General features: G+C 41.7%; 1 non-coding gene across 1 annotated transcript; it reads right to left on the bottom strand.

The window, feature by feature from the left end:
* Nucleotides 1-228: 228 nt before the first annotated feature.
* On the bottom strand, nt 229-335 carry LOC141640062 (small nucleolar RNA R71). Its single transcript, XR_012542808.1, has one exon. It is a non-coding gene; the product is annotated as a small nucleolar RNA R71 (small nucleolar RNA).
* Between the last annotated feature and the right edge of the window lie 17,874 nt (nt 336-18,209).

The following is an 18,209-nucleotide window of genomic DNA, read 5'->3' as shown; positions in this document are numbered from 1 at the left end:
AGTGAAGACCCTCACTCACATATGAAGACTTTTTGTGACAATTGTGATGCGATTTATCAAACCGAAGTTACTCAAGACCAAATCCGATGAGTATTATTTCCTTTTTCCTTGATCGGTGTCGCAAAGCAATGGTTTAAGAGCCAAGACAAGGCTACCCGTGGTATTAATTCATGGAAGAACTTAGCACTTGCTTTGTACAAAAAATTCTATCCTCCGGAGAAGACCAATATGTCGAGAGCCCAAATCACCGGGTTCAAGCAAAGGGATGAGGAATCATTATATGAAGCATGGGAGAGATTTTAGGACACTTGTCGTTCTTGTCCACACCATGGACTTAGCGAGTGGTTCCTTGTGCAACAATTTTGGAACGGTCTATTTGAAGATTCGCGCAATATCCTTAATATGGGATCCAATGGGATTTTAACCGAAGTTGATGACAATCAAACATGGGCCAAAATCGAAGAGATGACGGTTCATAATTCACAATATAGTTGGCCTCGAAATGCCACAAGAGGAGGAAAGCATGAGGTAGATTCCATCACTAAATTGGGTGCTCAACTAAGTGCTCATATTGACACCATTAATTTGAAGTTTGAGAAGGCCATGGCTAAGCTTGATGAAGCTTCCAAATCACCCAAAAAACATGTTAATGCTATGGTGGCATCATCTTCATCAATTCCAAGTGGAGTATGTGAGAGTTGTGGAACTTTGGGACATGACCAAAGTGAATGTAGGGGAACAACTGAACAAGTGAATGCTTTCCAGGAATACAAAAGTGGCACTCCTTATTCCAACTATTACAATGAGAATATAAAATTCCATCCAAATCTTTCATACAAAAGCCAAAATGTTCAAAACCCTCAACTAACATACACCCTACCTCCAATGAGAAATCAAGCTCAAAGACCCTTTTACAACCAAAGCCAAGGTTATCAAAATCAACCTTCTTACAATCAATCCAATGACCAAAGCCTTGATGTTCAAAAAGCGGTCCTCCAAATGCAAAAGAATCAACAAGATATTTTCACCCAAATGCAAAAAGATAGCCAAGTCAAAGACATCACCATCAACAACATACTAGCCCACACCAAGATGCTAGAAACTCAAATGACTCAATTAGCATCTTCTAGCTCTCAAAGACAAAAGGGGAAATTACCACCTCAAAGTAATCCTCCAAGACATGAGACGGTGAGTTCCATCCATTTAAGGAGTGGTACAAGATATGAAGGGCCAAAGAAGCCAATTGATGAAGATGTTGAGAATGCTAGTGACAAGAAAAGAGTTGTGGAGAACTCCAAGGAAGAAGAATCCACCACCAATGAAGTTTCAAAGAAGAAGAGTGAAGAGAAGGCTAAGGACAAAGAGCCTATTGTGATTAGACTTCCATTCCCAAGTCGTCAAGCCAAGCCTAATTTTGATGAACAACTTGGAAAGTTCATGAAAATTGTGAAGAACTTAGATGTCTCAATCCCATTCACGGAATTGACTGATCATGTTCCGGCCTATGAAAAGTATATGAAAGACATTCTTACCAATAAGAAATCCATCCGAAAGCTAGAGACTATTACCTTTACCAAAGTGAGTAGTGCTATTCTACGAGGGAGTTCCCCTCCAAAACTCAAAGATCCGAGAAGTTTCTCTATTCCATGCACCATTGGCGACACTACAATCAACAAAGCATTATGTGACCTTGGAGCAAGTGTAAGTGTCATGCCATACTCGGTGTGCAAGAGGCTAGGAATGGGAGAACTCAAGTGCACCAACATTATGCTTTAAATGGCGGATCGATCAACAAAGACACCTTTAGGGATATGGGAAGATGTACCTGATACCCGTCGTGAGGTGTCAAAAATAATATTTATAAACTCCAACTACAACTATAGTTAGCGGCAGTCGGGTCGAACCACAGAGAGGCAGACGTAATTTCTAGTTGTTTAAATTCGGTCTAAGGTAACAAAAGGTAGGGGTTTGATTGGGTTTGGTCTATAGCTAATAACAATAAAAGAAAAGTAAACTAATGAAGTATATAAAATCAAGTATAAAAGAGGTACTATGATGGTCGGTTCGTTATAGTTTCGGCGGCAGCATATTAAACAGGTCTAAATCAAACACATGAGGCGGAAAATAAAGAGGTCCTCTCGGTCCACTCTTAACAAATAGCATCTTTCGATCTCACTATAGGTCCCTAATATCACTAATACTAACTTTCGTCCTGAAAAGTGATTTACGGTCTAAACTTTACCTATCTTTCGATCTCAGCACAGTTTAGTCATTTTAATTGGTGATCTAGCAACTGTCCCTATCTCTCGATCTAATGGGTCAGTCATATCCTAAGCATTCAACTAGTCGTGTGCACTCGATTCGTCGAATAAAGAATCAAAACAATTAAAACGAAAATAAAACCTCACGTGGTCAGTCGATCGACCGGGTAGGGTGGTCGATCGACCAACACGCGAATCAGGCCGTGTTCATTATATTGCCGCCTACACTACAATTCCCCTACATCCTAGCACAATTGATTTAGCTACTCATGGCTATGGCGAAAATAACAATAATATTGACGATAAAGACTACTGAATTCATGCTAAAAATAGTAGAACAAACAATTAACATAAAGCGATAAAACGGTTTCGGGAACCTAACTAGAAATTCTAAACTTATAACGAAATAAGAGTGAATTCAAATAAGGCAGAAGAATACCGAGATTTCAGAGGAATGATTAAGAATAAGAACGAAATTCCAATGCTATAACAATATTCCGAACCCTAATAGAAACTGAATGTTACTGTGTAAAACTTAGATAAAAATCGGATCAAAACTGGATGCCTCTATCTGATGTTCTAGGTTACGTTATATAGCAAACATACGTAACACTTATTATCAAAACCTAAACATAATGGGTTTCAAATTCCTCGATCTTTTAATTTTCGTCTGGGATAGCAGCTTGGTCGATCGACTAAGCATGGTCAAGCGATCGATCGCTTTTTAGTGTACAAGAGCTTCGAACTCGGTTGGTCGATCGACTGATGGTAGTGGTCGATCGACTGCTTTAGCTGCTACTTGACTTCTATAATCTCGTGGATTTGTCTTTTGGGCCTTGAATTGCGCACAAGCTTGTTCCTTAAGCGAATACTTCACGCAAATGCAATGCAGATACTCGGGATCGTTTTAGCTCGATTTCCGCTGGATTCTTCACATTTCTGCAATAATGTACAAAAATACGGAAGTAGACGGAAATAGGGAGCAATGTAGCATAAACTACATGAATGAGCTCTGAAATGCGTGTAAAATGGGATGTAAAACATCATATAAAAGACACGCATCAAACTTCCCCAAACCAAACCCTTGCTTGTCCCCAAGCAAGAACTAGACTCGATCTAATGACCTAATGGAACGAGTTCAATCTCAGAGCGAATTACAACATGTAAAGCCTAAACCATTTTAATGCAATAACCAACAATCCATTAGCAATGCAAATCATGCACACGAGTTATGGAGTCGTTAAAAACATGCTGAACCGTCAACTGTAGAGACTTATCAAATCGGACTCTCACGGGTCGCTCATATCACTCAAATAAGCACAGGTGAAAAATGTAAAGATAGAAAGAATTCATTTGTAGTGACACTCACCTAACTACGACCTATAAGAACATGCCTGCAATATAATATGAAAACAATCTCTACAACCGTACATACGCATTCCAACCAACAAGAGACCATGACACATGCCGAGGTATATATGTGGATATGTGAGGTATGGGTAAGAAGAGGCAAAACATTTATGGGAAAGTGGAGGTACAGGTGATCAAGCCAGTACCGAAACGGAACCATATGGCAACATCCAACTTCTTGCTCAAAAACAAATGAAACGGTGCTATAGCAAGCACAAATCTCACAATCTCCAGGTATAAAGGTAATCAACTAACTCCCCATAAGATATGGATAATACATGGGAGCAAAAATCGCCAAAAGATAAGGATTTGAATTATGCGAATTTGATTTCTTTTTCTTTCTCTCGAACCTCAGTCGATCGACCTATAATGCCAGTCGATCGACCACTTAAACAGTACAGAACCTCTTTTTTCATTTTCTTTTTGAATCATTTTTTCACTTCTTTTTTTTTTCTTTTCAACTTTGTTTCTTTCCTTCCTTTCTTTTCATTCTCCCAACTAAATCTCAATAAGAGCATTTACAACCAAAAACTAAGTAACAATCCCAAGAACACGGACTACTAGCTTGACAAAGGACATGCTATATGTAGGATGTAGTAATGGGACAAAAAGGCTACTTTTGGCAGTGTGGGGTTCATGGGCAAAACGAATAAAGGGAAACCTCTACCACATGTGTCAACTAACCACAAACCGAATGCATACAGGTATTAAGCAGATTAAGTTCATATTTATGCACATTTATGTAACATGTCTCATAAGGAGTACTACTCACATCCTAGATAAACTGGTCAAAGATGTCACCATTTATAGGCTCTAAATCTCAGAAATATGATGTAGTTTGCCAATTTTCTAAGTCAAGTCTCAAGTTTCACAAAATATTAACGAAAACTCGTAGATATGCAAATGATTCTACTAATAACATGTTAATTAGCAAGGCTTAGGCATAAAGCAGCTGAAAATGCAATGTCATCATTGAAATACTACCGTTCCGACTCGACCTATATGCTAAAGTAAACGTGCAATTTCTTTTTGAATTTTTGAAATTTTTCAATTTTTTTTTTTGTATATATATATATAGAAAATGAAATAACAATGCAAGGCAAATAAGTAAACATGAAACAGAAATGCAATAAAACATATGAATGCAATGCAAAACCCTTCCCCAAACCAAATCACACAATGCCCTCATTGTGCAAAATCATGTAAGAAAATAATCAAGGCAAATGGGAATTTGCGATAATATTAATTAAAAAGACATGAAGTTAAGTGGAATTTGGGAACTCACAAGACTTTAAGCGCAGCAAAGGAAACCTTGATCGGTCCGTTTCGTGTTCACAATTTAAGGTGTGGTCGTTGGGTCACGTCCGAATCAAAACACAATTTATAGCTTCACAAACAACTCTACAATTAGTAAAGAGGAAAGTAAAGGTTGGATCCCAAGGGACGGGTATTGAAATGAGATTTCTATTGCAACTAGTGGTGTTTTAGGGGTGTCACAAATTGGGTTGATGTAGAAGGTCACTAAACTAAAATATCAATGAAAATAAACAAGCAAGATGAATTAAAGGGTTGTAAACAATTGATTAAAAAGCACTAGGGTGTCATGGGATCATAGGGGAATCATGGGAATTGATCATACAAACATGTTCTCAAATTATAAGCAAGCAATTATTGTTGTGATGGATTGAGTTGGGTTATATCTTACAATCCTAGGAAAGTTTGGGTCCCGGAGCCGAATCGATTAGATTATACAACACCTACAAGTCGACTTAGTCTTCCCTACTCAACAACATGCATGATCTAATGAGACTCGAGTTGGGTTATGTCTTACAAGTCTCATTGAAAAGATAGGAGATGGTGGTAAATTCAAGGATTCATAGGCTTAGCATTTCATCAAATATAACATGTGCATGAGTTGAGATCAAAACAAGCAAGCAAATAAAACATGAAAGCATATTAATTTAAGCATGAATCATTCCCCATGTTGGTTTCCCCTAATCACCCATTAACCCTAGCTAAGAGACTACTCACTCATTATCATGTTGATCATGCTAGCAAGGTTGTCAATCATACCAACAAAATGAAACATAATGACTAAATGAAAGTAATTAACAATAATTAAAAAGGGATTAAGAGAATTATACCTACTAATGATTCCAATAATAAAGCAAAGATAAAAGAAGTACTTCATGCTTGATTGAGAGGTTGTCAATCTCCCAATAATAACCCAAATAATCTTCAATTACCCAAAAATAAAGAATGAACAAAAGAGAGTTTAAGGAAATAAAACTTGTATTAGAACTTGATTAATTGTTGATTACAAAATTAAAGAGAGATTTGATTGATATTAACTAATCTAAGAATTGATAAGAAGAACATCCTCTTCTAATTAGACTAATGGGGTATTGTTTTGGTAAAAATTTACCGGTTAGTTGTTTCGATTAGTGAGTCAAAGTGACCGTCTATAACTACGAGCGAATTAAAGAATTACGGTGCAAAACAAAGTAAAAGACAATGAAAGAGAGATCGACACAAGGAGTTTTTGGTGACGCGGAAAACCCGGTGTGGGAACAACCGCGGGGGGAGTCGGAATCCCGCCAATATTAGCACTATAATCGGAATATTTTAGCAAGTAAGGAAATAACAATGGAATTTTCTCCAGTAATTGACGGAAATAATTCTTAGGATGAAGATGATGTAGTCTTGTTGTTGTGTGTTGCCTTGGAATGGAATGTCTCTTGACTGAATTTGCTCTTCCTTTTATAGTTGCTGTTTTTAGGGTTCAGCTCCAGCAGGCTCCTCCGAATTTGTTTCCTAGATTCCAGGGGCAGTTACCTCATTTTTAGGAGTCAAATATGCTGACCATTAACTCCTTTGACTATTGCTTTTACTCACATTAAGTGTGTTGTAAATCTCTTCTTAAATGCTCCACTAAATGCTCAACTAAATGCCTCACTAAATGCTAGCCGTTATTTGACCAAATCCTCCATTAAACCCATATTATTCTCTCCAATCCCTATTTTTATGCTAGCCGTTATTGACTAACTCCCCAACTTTCTCCTCCTTTTAATGCTAATCTTTATTCCTCTCATATAGCTGCTTCCTCTAAAGTTTCGCTTCCCCAGGCTCTTCCGGAATGAGGCTCCTCCGGAATTAGGCTCCTCCAGAATCAGGCTCCTCCAAAGTCAGGATCCTCCGGAATTAGGCTCCTCCAGAATCAGGCTCCTCCAGAGTCAGGCTCCTCCAAAGTCAGGATCCTTCGGAATGAGGGTCTTCCAGAATCAGGCTCCTCCAGAGTCAGGCTCCTCCGGAATGAGGCTCTTCCAGAGTCAGGCTCCTCCGGAATGAGGCTCTTCCAGAATCAAGCTCCTCCGGAATGAGGCTCTTCCAGAATCAGGCTCCTCTAGAGTCAGGCTCCTCCGGAATGAGGCTATTCCAGAATCAAGCTCTTCCAGAATCAGGGTCCTCGACTTCTATGTCCAGTCGCCCAAAAATAGGAAGTATGTGAGTTGACCCTTAAACCATCATATGACTCAGATTCGTCCACGACATTAATCCTCCCAAGCCTCGATTGTCCACTCGTTGCTTTCCACGTGTACCGATATGAAAATGTGAATTTTGCCCATAACAATTGCCCCCAATTTTCCTCCTCAGCCTCAAGATGAGGAGGGAAATTAGTCTTTCAGGTTCTGGATGTTGTTGTCATTTTGTCAGAACAAATATCTGCCTGCTGGATACACCGGGCATAGTTCTGAACCCCTTCTCTGTACCCAGACTTGTACTCGAGATTTTTACTCAAGGCCCCTGGTGGTCTAAGCTGCTCGCTCTTATTGGACCGTTGTATACGACTATGGCAGACTGATTTCTGGGTCTCTTTGTTTGTGCTGGTTTGTAAGTAAGGCTATGTAGGTACCTAGGCGGAGCGCTGCTGGTAGATTCTCATTGGAGTGAGGTTGACAGTAGGCAAAGTCGTTTCTCCCCGGATCTTCTTCCAGGGCTCTCTACGGTTCTCCTACTCCGTATAGCAAGCAAAAATGCTTTATATATAGATATCGACCTATGGATTTCAGCCGATGGATGCTGATGGACGCTGGGTCCTGCTCATGAAAGCTTATGGATGTTGGCCGAGCTAGTAGATGCTGAAGGGTGCTGATGGACGTTGGGTCCAGCGAATGGAACTGGTGGAAGCAGGATCCAGCTGGGACCAGCCTCCTCCTGACTTTACCATTCTCGCCTCTAAATGTCAAGGGTGATTCTGGCAAAGGAGAACCCCGAGCGTAACTTGCTCCTGCAGTTAGTATGCAGCTGGTACCTGAAAAATATCAGTGATGCAACATAGGTATATGCGACGATATACTAATGCATGATCCACTCTATATGGTGGCTAGACACGTTGTGACCTTTATATGCTGTGAATGCAATGATTATAAATGTGTCGTGAGAATGATCACGTTTGAGCGTGTGTTATAATGTCGCGAGTGTTCTATCGTTTGTTTTGTATTCTGCCGTCTCGGGCGTACATTTGTTTTGTATTATGCCGTTTTCTAGCGTACTTTTGTTTTATCGTGCGTGCACCTTTTTTCGTTGTTTTGTTGCCGGCCTTCGTTGATTGGAGGCTCTAGGATTCAATTGCCTACTCTGTTCAGAGGGGCCCCGCTTGCGTGGGTGCTGAGTACTACAGGAGCCTCGTTCGTCCGATCTATGGGTACTCAGCCATAGGCCCACGATTCACTGTATAGACATACAAACTCCATCAAATTAGTTTTTGCAAGCTCCTTTCTCCAAAACACATGATTTCAGAAATGCTTTAAAAGTAGGTCTTGATAATGTACTATAGATAAGCTTAGGGTTTAAGATTCACAATGCTTAAAACATGCTAAAAATTATTTGTAGTTCAAAAGTTTGAGCATGCTAATGGAAGTTAAAAGTCAAAAGATTTGAGTAGGAACCTAAAAAGATTTTTTTTTTTTTTAAGTTTAATCAGAAATCAGGGCTCTTAGAAAGATAGGAACACTTAGCAAAACCTGAGACCTAACAGAGTTGTATCTGGTAGACTGTGTACCAACATATGCCGTTTTAAAAATTGAGAGGTGCTAGCGATAAAGCCTCAAACTGAATCGGTGGAGTTGCATCCGTAGACTATGTACCAAAATATGCAACAACGACTAATTGTTGGAGAGGCTCTTGCCCCCTGCATGTCTTGCACAGATTCACTGTGGAGGGCATGCAAAACAGCCTGACACCTGATCACCTTTCTTTGCTGAGTAATAAGTGGTTATATTCCGGGCGGGTTGTAGAATGCCCCTGGTTCCTGCAGCTACTATTTGCAAGTTTTTCTTCCAGTTATTTCATTTTATCTGTGAGAATTTGGTGTTTCAGCATTCTGGTTGCTGCATATCTCCTGGATCCTCAGGCTGTTCGGACTCATTGATGGTTCAACAACATGCACTGCCCCCAGACCATGGATCTCTACCCTGCTAAGGATCACAATGCAAGATAACGAACAACCAACCACTGAATACCTCACCTCCTTGTGATCCTCCGTAAATTGTTCTCTCCGAATGTTATTCTGAAGCGAGTCGTCGATGGATCTTCCAGCTAGCATGGTTATCTATTGGATCTCAGAGAAATACTGGTCCTGGCTTGATGTTGCCCCCAGAGTAATGAGAGCGTCGCCCCGCATTCGGTCCGCAACCGGGATCTGCCTGGTTTTGGACGGTTTCAGGTGCTTGACTTTCAGGGGCTACTCAAGCTTGGACGATCAAGTCCCCTACTGGTACCCTGGTCTATGCAGGTAGCAGAGACTTAACGACATAGTATAATGTATGTTGAGCTTCTTCCTGCTGTCGTACCACTACTGCACTGACTTCCACCTCAGTTACTAGTAGATATTGGAACAGTGGTTCTCCCGAATATGGTTTGCCACAAGAGCCTCTCTAGATGTATGGTCAGCACCATAGGTAGCCCTCCTGGGCCCTGAGTCTTCCTCCAGCCGCATAATAGCGATTGCCTTTGTTTGTACTTCCTCGAAGGTAGTGCATGGGTACTTGGTTAGGTCCTTGTATAAATCTGAATCCTGGTGGAGTCCTTGGCAGAAGGCTTCGATAGTTGTGGCTATGTCACACCGGGGAATTGCTACCTTCTCCCTGTTGAACCTGTTCAGGAAATCTCGGGTAGTCTCCTCTGGTCCTTGCACTATTCGATACAGGTCGCTGGTTTGCTTTTCTGGTTTCCGGCTACTAGCGAACTGCTGGTGGAAGGTGTTGACTAAGTCGGCGAAGCAGGCTATGCTCTTGTTGGGCAGGCTGACGAACCACTACAAGGCTGCTCCGGACAACGTGGACCCGAACCCTTTGCACATACAAGCTTCCTTCAGGGACCCTGTTGCGTTTATCACCATCATCTTCTGCTTGTAATGGTTGATGTGATCGAGAGGATCCATGGTCCCGTCGTAGAGTGTCATGGTTGGTGGTACGCATCCTTTGGGGACACCAACGAGGGCTATATCATCCACAAAAGGGGAGTCTGCGTAGCTATTACGTGCTGCCTTCTCCAGGGGTCGTGCTACGCCTGGAATCCTGTACATCAGGTCCCTTAACTCCTGGTACTGCTCTGATAAGCTACCCGTTCCTGCAAGAGGGTTAGAGGGAGGCGGAAAAGAGCCAATGGCTGTACCTCCGAACCAGGTTCCTTCTGGGAACTGATTGCATGTTTGACTCGCCAAAGGTGTGGTGTGAATAATGGTTCCTGGTTGGCATTTTGGTGCCTGCTGATAGGAGATTCCTCCAAGCCAGGTTCCTCCAGAGAAATGGTAGCTTGCTGGATTCATCACGTTAGTGCTGGATCCTGGATTCCATCCTATCGCCTGCTGGACGGGTGTTCCTGCAAGAGATTGCAAGTTAGTCCCCTGCAAGCTATTAGACAAAGTACTACCTGGAGTCTGCTGCAGGCTGGGTGGTCGATCCAAATACAAGAACCCTAATTCGTTGGGCTCGATGGCTCCTCTGGGTGGTACTCCTTCGAGATCCAATCTGGTGACCAGTTCTGACGAAATCTGCCGGAAAAATCCTCCATTGGTGGTTGAAACTGGGGCCTTAGAAGGTGGAGGTAGTGGAGCAGATGCTGGCCTAGCCTGTGCCACCATTGCGATCTGGTTCCTGTGATCTTGATTGTCCTTCCTCAAGCTTTCAATGGCCCGGTGCAGGGTATCCATTCCTTCTAGCACCACTTGCATTGGATCTGGTGGCGCGGCTCCTGATTTCTTGGGAATTCCTCCTAATGTCGCCTCCCGGATCCGGGTCCTAGTAAGGACTTCACTCTGCCGGGGCCGCTCTCCTGCTAGATTCCGTCACACCGGTGTGCCGCCGATGCTTTAGGTACCTGCGGTGGCATGAAAGGTGGTGGCATGGCTTTGGGAGACACGCTGATGGGGACCATCTGGCCGGGCCGTGTGACGCAGTGGATCGGTCCCGTGGATGCTTTGGAAGAGACCTTCCACCGTGAAGGTTGAGGGGTGCTCCCCGGGTCTTTGACGGATTCGAACGGCTCCGGACATAGAGATGAATAAAATTGCACTTGCAAAATTAGGTTATAGAGAATGATCACTATGCCCCACGGTGGGCGCCAAATTGTTTTGGTAAAAATTTACCGGTTAGTTGTTTCGATTAGTGAGTCAAAGTGACCGTCTATTACTACGAGCGAATTAAAGAATTACGGTGCAAAACAAAGTAAAAGACAATGAAAGAGAGATCGAAACAAGGAGTTTTTGGTGACGCGGAAAACCCGGTGTGGGAACAACCGCGGGGGGAGTCGGAATCCCGCCAATATTAGCACTATAATCGGAATATTTTAGCAAGTAAGGAAATAACAATGGAATTTTCTCCAGTAATTGACGGAAATAATTCTTAGGATGAAGATGATGTAGTCTTGTTGTTGTGTGTTGCCTTGGAATGAAATGTCTCTTGACTGAATTTGCTCTTCCTTTTATAGTTGCTGTTTTTAGGGTTCAGCTCCAGCAGGCTCCTCCGAATTTGTTTCCTAGATTCCAGGGGAAGTTACCTCATTTTTAGGAGTCAAATATGCTGACCATTAACTCCTTTGACTATTGCTTTTACTCACATTAAGTGTGTTGTAAATCTCTTCTTAAATGCTCCACTAAATGCTCAACTAAATGCCTCACTAAATGCTAGCCGTTATTTGACCAAATCCTCCATTAAACCCATATTATTCTCTCCAATCCCTATTTTTATGCTAGCCGTTATTGACTAACTCCCCAACTTTCTCCTCCTTTTAATGCTAATCTTTATTCCTCTCATATAGCTGCTTCCTCTAAAGTTTCGCTTCCCCGAGGCTCTTCCGGAATGAGGCTCCTCCGAATTAGGCTCCTCCAATCAGCTCCTCCAAAGTCGGGATCCTCCTAATTAGGCTCCTCCGAATCAGGCTCCTCCAGAGTCAGGCTCCTCCAAAGTCAGGATCCTTCGGAATGAGGGTCTTCCAGAATCAGGCTCCTCCAGAGTCAGGCTCCTCCGGAATGAGGCTCTTCCAGAGTCAGGCTCCTCCGGAATGAGGCTCTTCCAGAATCAAGCTCCTCCGGAATGAGGCTCTTCCCGTAATCGGGCTCCTCTAGAGTCGGGCTCCTCCGAATGAGGCTATTCCAAATCAAGCTCTTCCGGAATCGGGGTCCTCGACTTCTATGTCCATCGCGCCAAAAATAGGAAGTATGTGAGTTGACCCTTAAACCATCATATGACTCAGATTCGTCCACGACATTAATCCTCCCAAGCCTCGATTGTCCACTCGTTGCTTTCCACGTGTACCGATATGAAAATGTGAATTTTGCCCATAACAGGTATTTATAATGGAGATTAGGGGGATGCATTAGGGTTAACTAAGGGCTAAACTAGTAATTACACTTTTTAGATTAAGCAGGGAGGAGCCAGTATTTTTCGAAGGAAGGGCTTCTTTCTTTGTAGCTTGGAGAAGACGAAATTGCGCTGTGCTGGAATCCGAGCGGATTAGAGTCGGGACGGGCGGATTCTGGTGGTGGAACACGAGCGGATTCAGGTGAATCCGGGCGGATTGTGGTGGTTAAACCCGAGCGTCTTGTGGTGAAACCGCACAGATTGTGCAGGTGGAGGACGGCCGGATTGTAGACAATCCGCACGGATTGTGCCTCAGCAGGATTTCTTCTTCTTTTCTTCCCTTTTCTTCATAAATTCCTTGGGGATTTCCTTGGGGACTCAAGGATCCTTTCTCAACATTGCTCATCTACTATAATATGTACAAAGGCCTTCTAATCTTGTCTCTCCTTGATGCTTGGTCATTGGATTCGATCAATTTAGTCTCGTTTTGCCATGAAAATGCAAGATTCTTACTCCTTTCCTACCAAGGGATCAAAATCTCAAAGAATATGCAAAACAAAGAACTAAAGATAAGAAATGACCCAAATATGCACTAAAAAGCATGGGAACAAGGCTAATTCGGGGGCTAAATATGCGCTAATTATGGTCACATCAAATATCCCCAAACCGAACCTTTGCTCGTCCCGAGTAAAGAGGTGAAAAAGACTAGGACCATTATTTAAACTAACCTAATAACATAGCCGATATGAGACAATTAGCGGGTCTCACTCCGCCCCTTCAACTCACAACAAGACAACCATGAGGTAGGATGCCTTCTTGCAAGGCAAGGTGGGTCTTGCCAAAATGGTGACACATCCAAACATTAAGCACGCAAAATCACATAATGGAGGCATCTACAAAAAGGAATAGCCACTTCCTCATCAAGCGGCAGAGGCACTAAAGAGGAACAAATTTAAGAGCATGTAATCCTTCACAAATACTAGTTTAACAAATTACTAAGGCTAAGAGGATGGCACTAAATCACCTCCAAATGGTGTTAAACTAGACTACTTTCGTCCTCAATTTCCAAATGCTTTCGTCAAGAGCGATCGGATGGTGGTGGAATGATGATCCCTATGATGCTAGTAGCATATGACATGACAAGTCTCGAATTCTCTACAAAAGTAAAGGTCATGGATCGTCCCAAGCTCGACAAAGTGGCTTGACAAAAAGGCTTTTTGGGAATGAAATGCTCAAATCATTATACACAACGAGTGGATATGACTAGTATTCAAAATTGACCTCATTTCAACTTTCACATTTCTAAAATTCTAGATGGGGTTTGTCCCTTCCGGGCTAGTGTCCTTTGCTTTCGCCAATCGCTTATTAGGCAACCGGTTAACCTCTAGACAATAGCTTTTCGGGGTGATAGTCACTCTGTCTTTGGGCGGCCGAATTCACAACCGTGTGGGGGCCCAATTCAATGGATCCCGCTCCAAAGCACATCGAAGTGGTACGCCTCCATCAAAACAATTTAAATTTCTCAACATTCAACAATTCATAACTTTTGAGGTTTCCCTGGCATTAAATTACTTCCACATGACAAATTTCTTTGAAATGAGCACTTCAAGCTTATTGATAGAAAATATTTTTGGGTTGCCTTACCACAAGGTCAATCAAGGTCACCTAGACAAGTTAACCAAGTCCACATCGCATCACGGGGTTGGATAGGTGACTCACATGCAGACCCTTGAGTAGGCCTTGGGTCATGGGTCAAAAGACACTAGTATGACACTATCTAGGGTGTTTTACAACCATTCTAGTAGGCAAAGTCTTAAGTTGAACAAGTATTTGTAATGGCTTAGTTGCTCTTGTCAAAGTTCCTAATTAGGCATTTTTCAAAACTTTTTCTAAATGCAACTATATGCTATTATGCAACTAATATGAACATCCTAATGCAAGTGATTCTATCAACTAATATGACATATAAACTAAATGCAAGTCCTAAGTTCACATTGTTATACCGCATCAATCAAAATAAAGCCACATAGTCATTAACATAAAGAGGGAAAAGGAGATTGGAAAGATCATACCATGAGGTCTTCAATATCCTCATGTCTCGGATGTGGCGTAGTCAATCAATGTGAACAAGGATAGAACAAACACAATATATACAAAACAATATATACACAAGACTACAAAAGGAAATAAACATGTTTTTGGGTTTTCAAATTTCAAATTTTTATGATTTTCGAAATTTTTCAATTTTTTTTTTGGATTTTTTGAATAAGAGTTAAATGTTAGAATTCTCATCCCCACACTGATATGGGCATTGTCCTCAATGGCCAAAATGATGGAAATTATGGAAAGATGATGCATGATTTCTACACTAAATGCAATCTACACTAAGCTACACTACATGATGCATGGTTTTTGTTATGACGGAGAGGATAATTTAGATTACCTCCCGTTGTGTATGCATTAACTTCCCCAAAACGAGTTAGACACTATTGCTAATGTCCAAGGATGGGTGTAGTTCATGCACACACTATGCAGTGCATGAAACTAATTTGTCATTTTGGATTTTGAAAGTGGGAACAATAAAATGAGAACACCTCAATGGTACCGAGGTGTGAAACCTCTATGGTGCTAGGACTACTCCAACAATGATCAAGAAAATAATTAAAACAAAGAGAGAAATAGACAAACCATGAGAGGGTAGGAGCCTCCAAGGCTTGCTAATCTTCCATCATATCATCACCATCATCACTTTCCTCATTAGAAGTGGTCTCATTGCCACTTCCCTCTTCATTTGCTTTTTCACTTTCTTCTTCACCTTGCTCATAATCTTGCTCATCATCTTGCTCACCATCCTTTTCTCCTTCTTCACTTGCTTCCTCATCAATGTTATCATCAACCTCTTCATTACCGACAACCTCATTGTCACCCGAAACGACCCTAGATGCACCCGGAAAAAGGACTTCTCTATCCGCCCAACTAGGCCAAGGACATGATGGATAAAGTAGTCCTTGCCTAGCTAAGTGTAGGAGGGGTGGATATTGAGCCAAGTAAGCATTTTTCCGATCCTCAAAGGCTTGCTTGTGCATCGCTTTCATGAGAAGAGTCAAGTAATCATTTCTTGCTTCAACACCTTCCGGCTTGAACTCTTGGTACTCAAAAGGGTAAGGTGGTGTGATAATGGAAGAGGAGGGCATTTCAAGTTCACCCTTTTGTTGTCGGATAATATACTCGGCCTCTTTTGAAAGGGGAAGTAGATAATTGGTCCGGTGGACGCTTAGACGACAAATCTTTGAAGGCAAAGTAAACGATCTAGCCTCACTAGTGAGCCATCCATACTTGGTGTCAAAAGGATTATGGGCAACCCACTTGTACTTGTGTATCATAGTATGCATATCAACAAGATGACCACCCTCTTTTGCTTTATACTTGTTATCCTTGTTGAAGTTAGGATCAAAGTATTTAGCTAGGATAGTGACTAGGCCGCCATTGACAATAACGGTAGTGCCCTTCTTCCCACAATCAAAGTTGAGCCATCTATCTACCAAAAGCCTCAAAGAGTTGAAAGGCTTGGTGTGTACTCTTCCAATGTTCAAAGCCGATTCAAGAAGAATAAAATCAAGTTTGGTGAAATGGTTGGTATCTTTCCTTGCAATAATGGTGTTTCCTATGACCTTGTGCCATACCCTTATACCCGGATGGTGGACTAAAAGAGCACGACTCGCATGAAAATCCTCAAATTTCCTCCCGGAAATTGCCTCCCAAAGAGGGTCGGGGTCATACTTTCCATAATTCTTAAAATAACTCGGTTCATCACTAAGACCCAAAATTTCACCCAATTCCCTAAAGGAAATGCGACTACTAACATTAGCTATACGAAACTCGAGATTCTCCCTAGTCTCAACTTTGCTGACTTTCAAAGAACTCAAAAATTCCAAGGTAAGGGAGGGGTATGTCAATTCTTTTGATTCAAACAATTTCTTCAACCCCATTGCTTTGAAAAAGGCTCTAGTTTGCTCAAGGACACCCAACTTATCCAAGGTGTCTTCACAAATAAATTTGGTGGATTGAAATGATTTTCTAGCAAACTTGGCAAAAGTATCTCTATGGGTTTCGAAAATAAAAGTTACCTCCGGATAATGCAAAAGTTGATCAATTTCCGGAGTAGAAGATGTTGTTGCTCCCATAGAAGGTTGTTGTTGTTGTTGCACTTCCAAGTTTGGGGTTGCTACCACCATAGCCAATGCTTTCTTTGCTTGAAGAGCCTTTTGCCTTTGTGAAAGTGTCTTAGCCTTTGGTGCCTTTGTTGCTCCCTTAGTCCTTGCCATTGATGAATTAACCAAGAAAAGAATGAAAAATCTTCAATTTGTAGTGTACCCAAATCGATTTAAATGTGAATGGCTTTGCTTTTATAAGTTCAAAAATCGACTCAAAGGTTGAAGATTTTGTGCTTGGTTTTGATTTTTATTGAAAAAGGAGTGATTGATTTGTTGTTAGAAGGATGGTTTGATTTGATTTTGGTGAATGTAGTTGAGGAATTTTTTTTTTGTGATGGAGAGGATGAGGGTTTTGATGTTTTGAAGTAGTGTTATGAATGAATGAATGAATGAATGAAGGTAGGAGGGGTTTTATAAAGCCCGAAAAAATTCGAACTGCAGGGGCAATCCGTGCGGTTTCTGCCCAAGACGAGCGGATTTTGCACTTTCTGGGTTGGAAAAAACTCGCCTAAAGACGGGCGTCTTTAAGAGAAGACGCTCGGATTCGCTGACACGGGACGGGCGGATTCTTCAGAAGACGGACGGATTTCAGTCCAGGAATTTTTCTTGTTTTCCTCAACAGAGAAGACGTGCGTCTTTCTCACAAGACGGACGGATTTTCAGAGACGGGCGGATTGCTGTTCAGGACGCCCGGATTCTCTTACAGTCAAAAATCTTTCAAAAATTCAGCTCATAGGGACGTGCGTCTTCTACCCAATACGTTCGAATTGCTTGTAGACGGGCGGATTCTCTTGAATCCGCTCGGATTCGGCCCCTTTGTACCCGGATTCAGTTCTATTCGTGTACAATGCATATCCCTTATCATTCTTCTATTCTTCTTCATATCTTGTGTTCTTCATTGTGGGGGCACTACTAAGGCATGGATAGCCTAGGCAATTGCTATCCCCACACTAAGCTAAAGTACTACACATCAATTGAAATTATTAGTCCCTCCCTCACTTCTCTCAATCATGACAATTATCTTGATCAAAGTAAATAAAAATCCAAAGATGACAAAAATGCAATACAAGAATTGAAATGCGAGTTAGAAATATTTACAAACGGTGGTTTAGGGAGGACTCCACCAAACTCTCATTCTTGATGAGATGTCAAGGGGGCATGTTCAAGGTGTTGTTGATGTTGCTCAACACCTTGAAAAAGTAATCAAAAGCTTGTTCATTATCATGGTAGAGGTCTTCAATAGACCTTGGCCCTTGTTGTCGGTCTTGATCGATGGCATTACCAATGTAGGGATTAAAAATCCCTTCAAATTCGTCGTCCCAAAGACCACAAACTTCATTAAGTTGATCATTGAAACTCTCTTGATTTGATGGAGACAACTCTCCTAATTTCTTCTCTTGGCCAATGAGGCCATTCTCTTCTTCCTTGATTGATTTTGATGAGCTTTGCAAGCTCTCCTTGTC

The sequence above is a fragment of the Silene latifolia genome, unplaced genomic scaffold (assembly GCF_048544455.1).
Source record: "Silene latifolia isolate original U9 population unplaced genomic scaffold, ASM4854445v1 scaffold_70, whole genome shotgun sequence".
NCBI classification, from domain to species: Eukaryota; Viridiplantae; Streptophyta; class Magnoliopsida; order Caryophyllales; family Caryophyllaceae; genus Silene; species Silene latifolia.
This window is presented reverse-complemented; position numbering and strand designations above follow the sequence as displayed.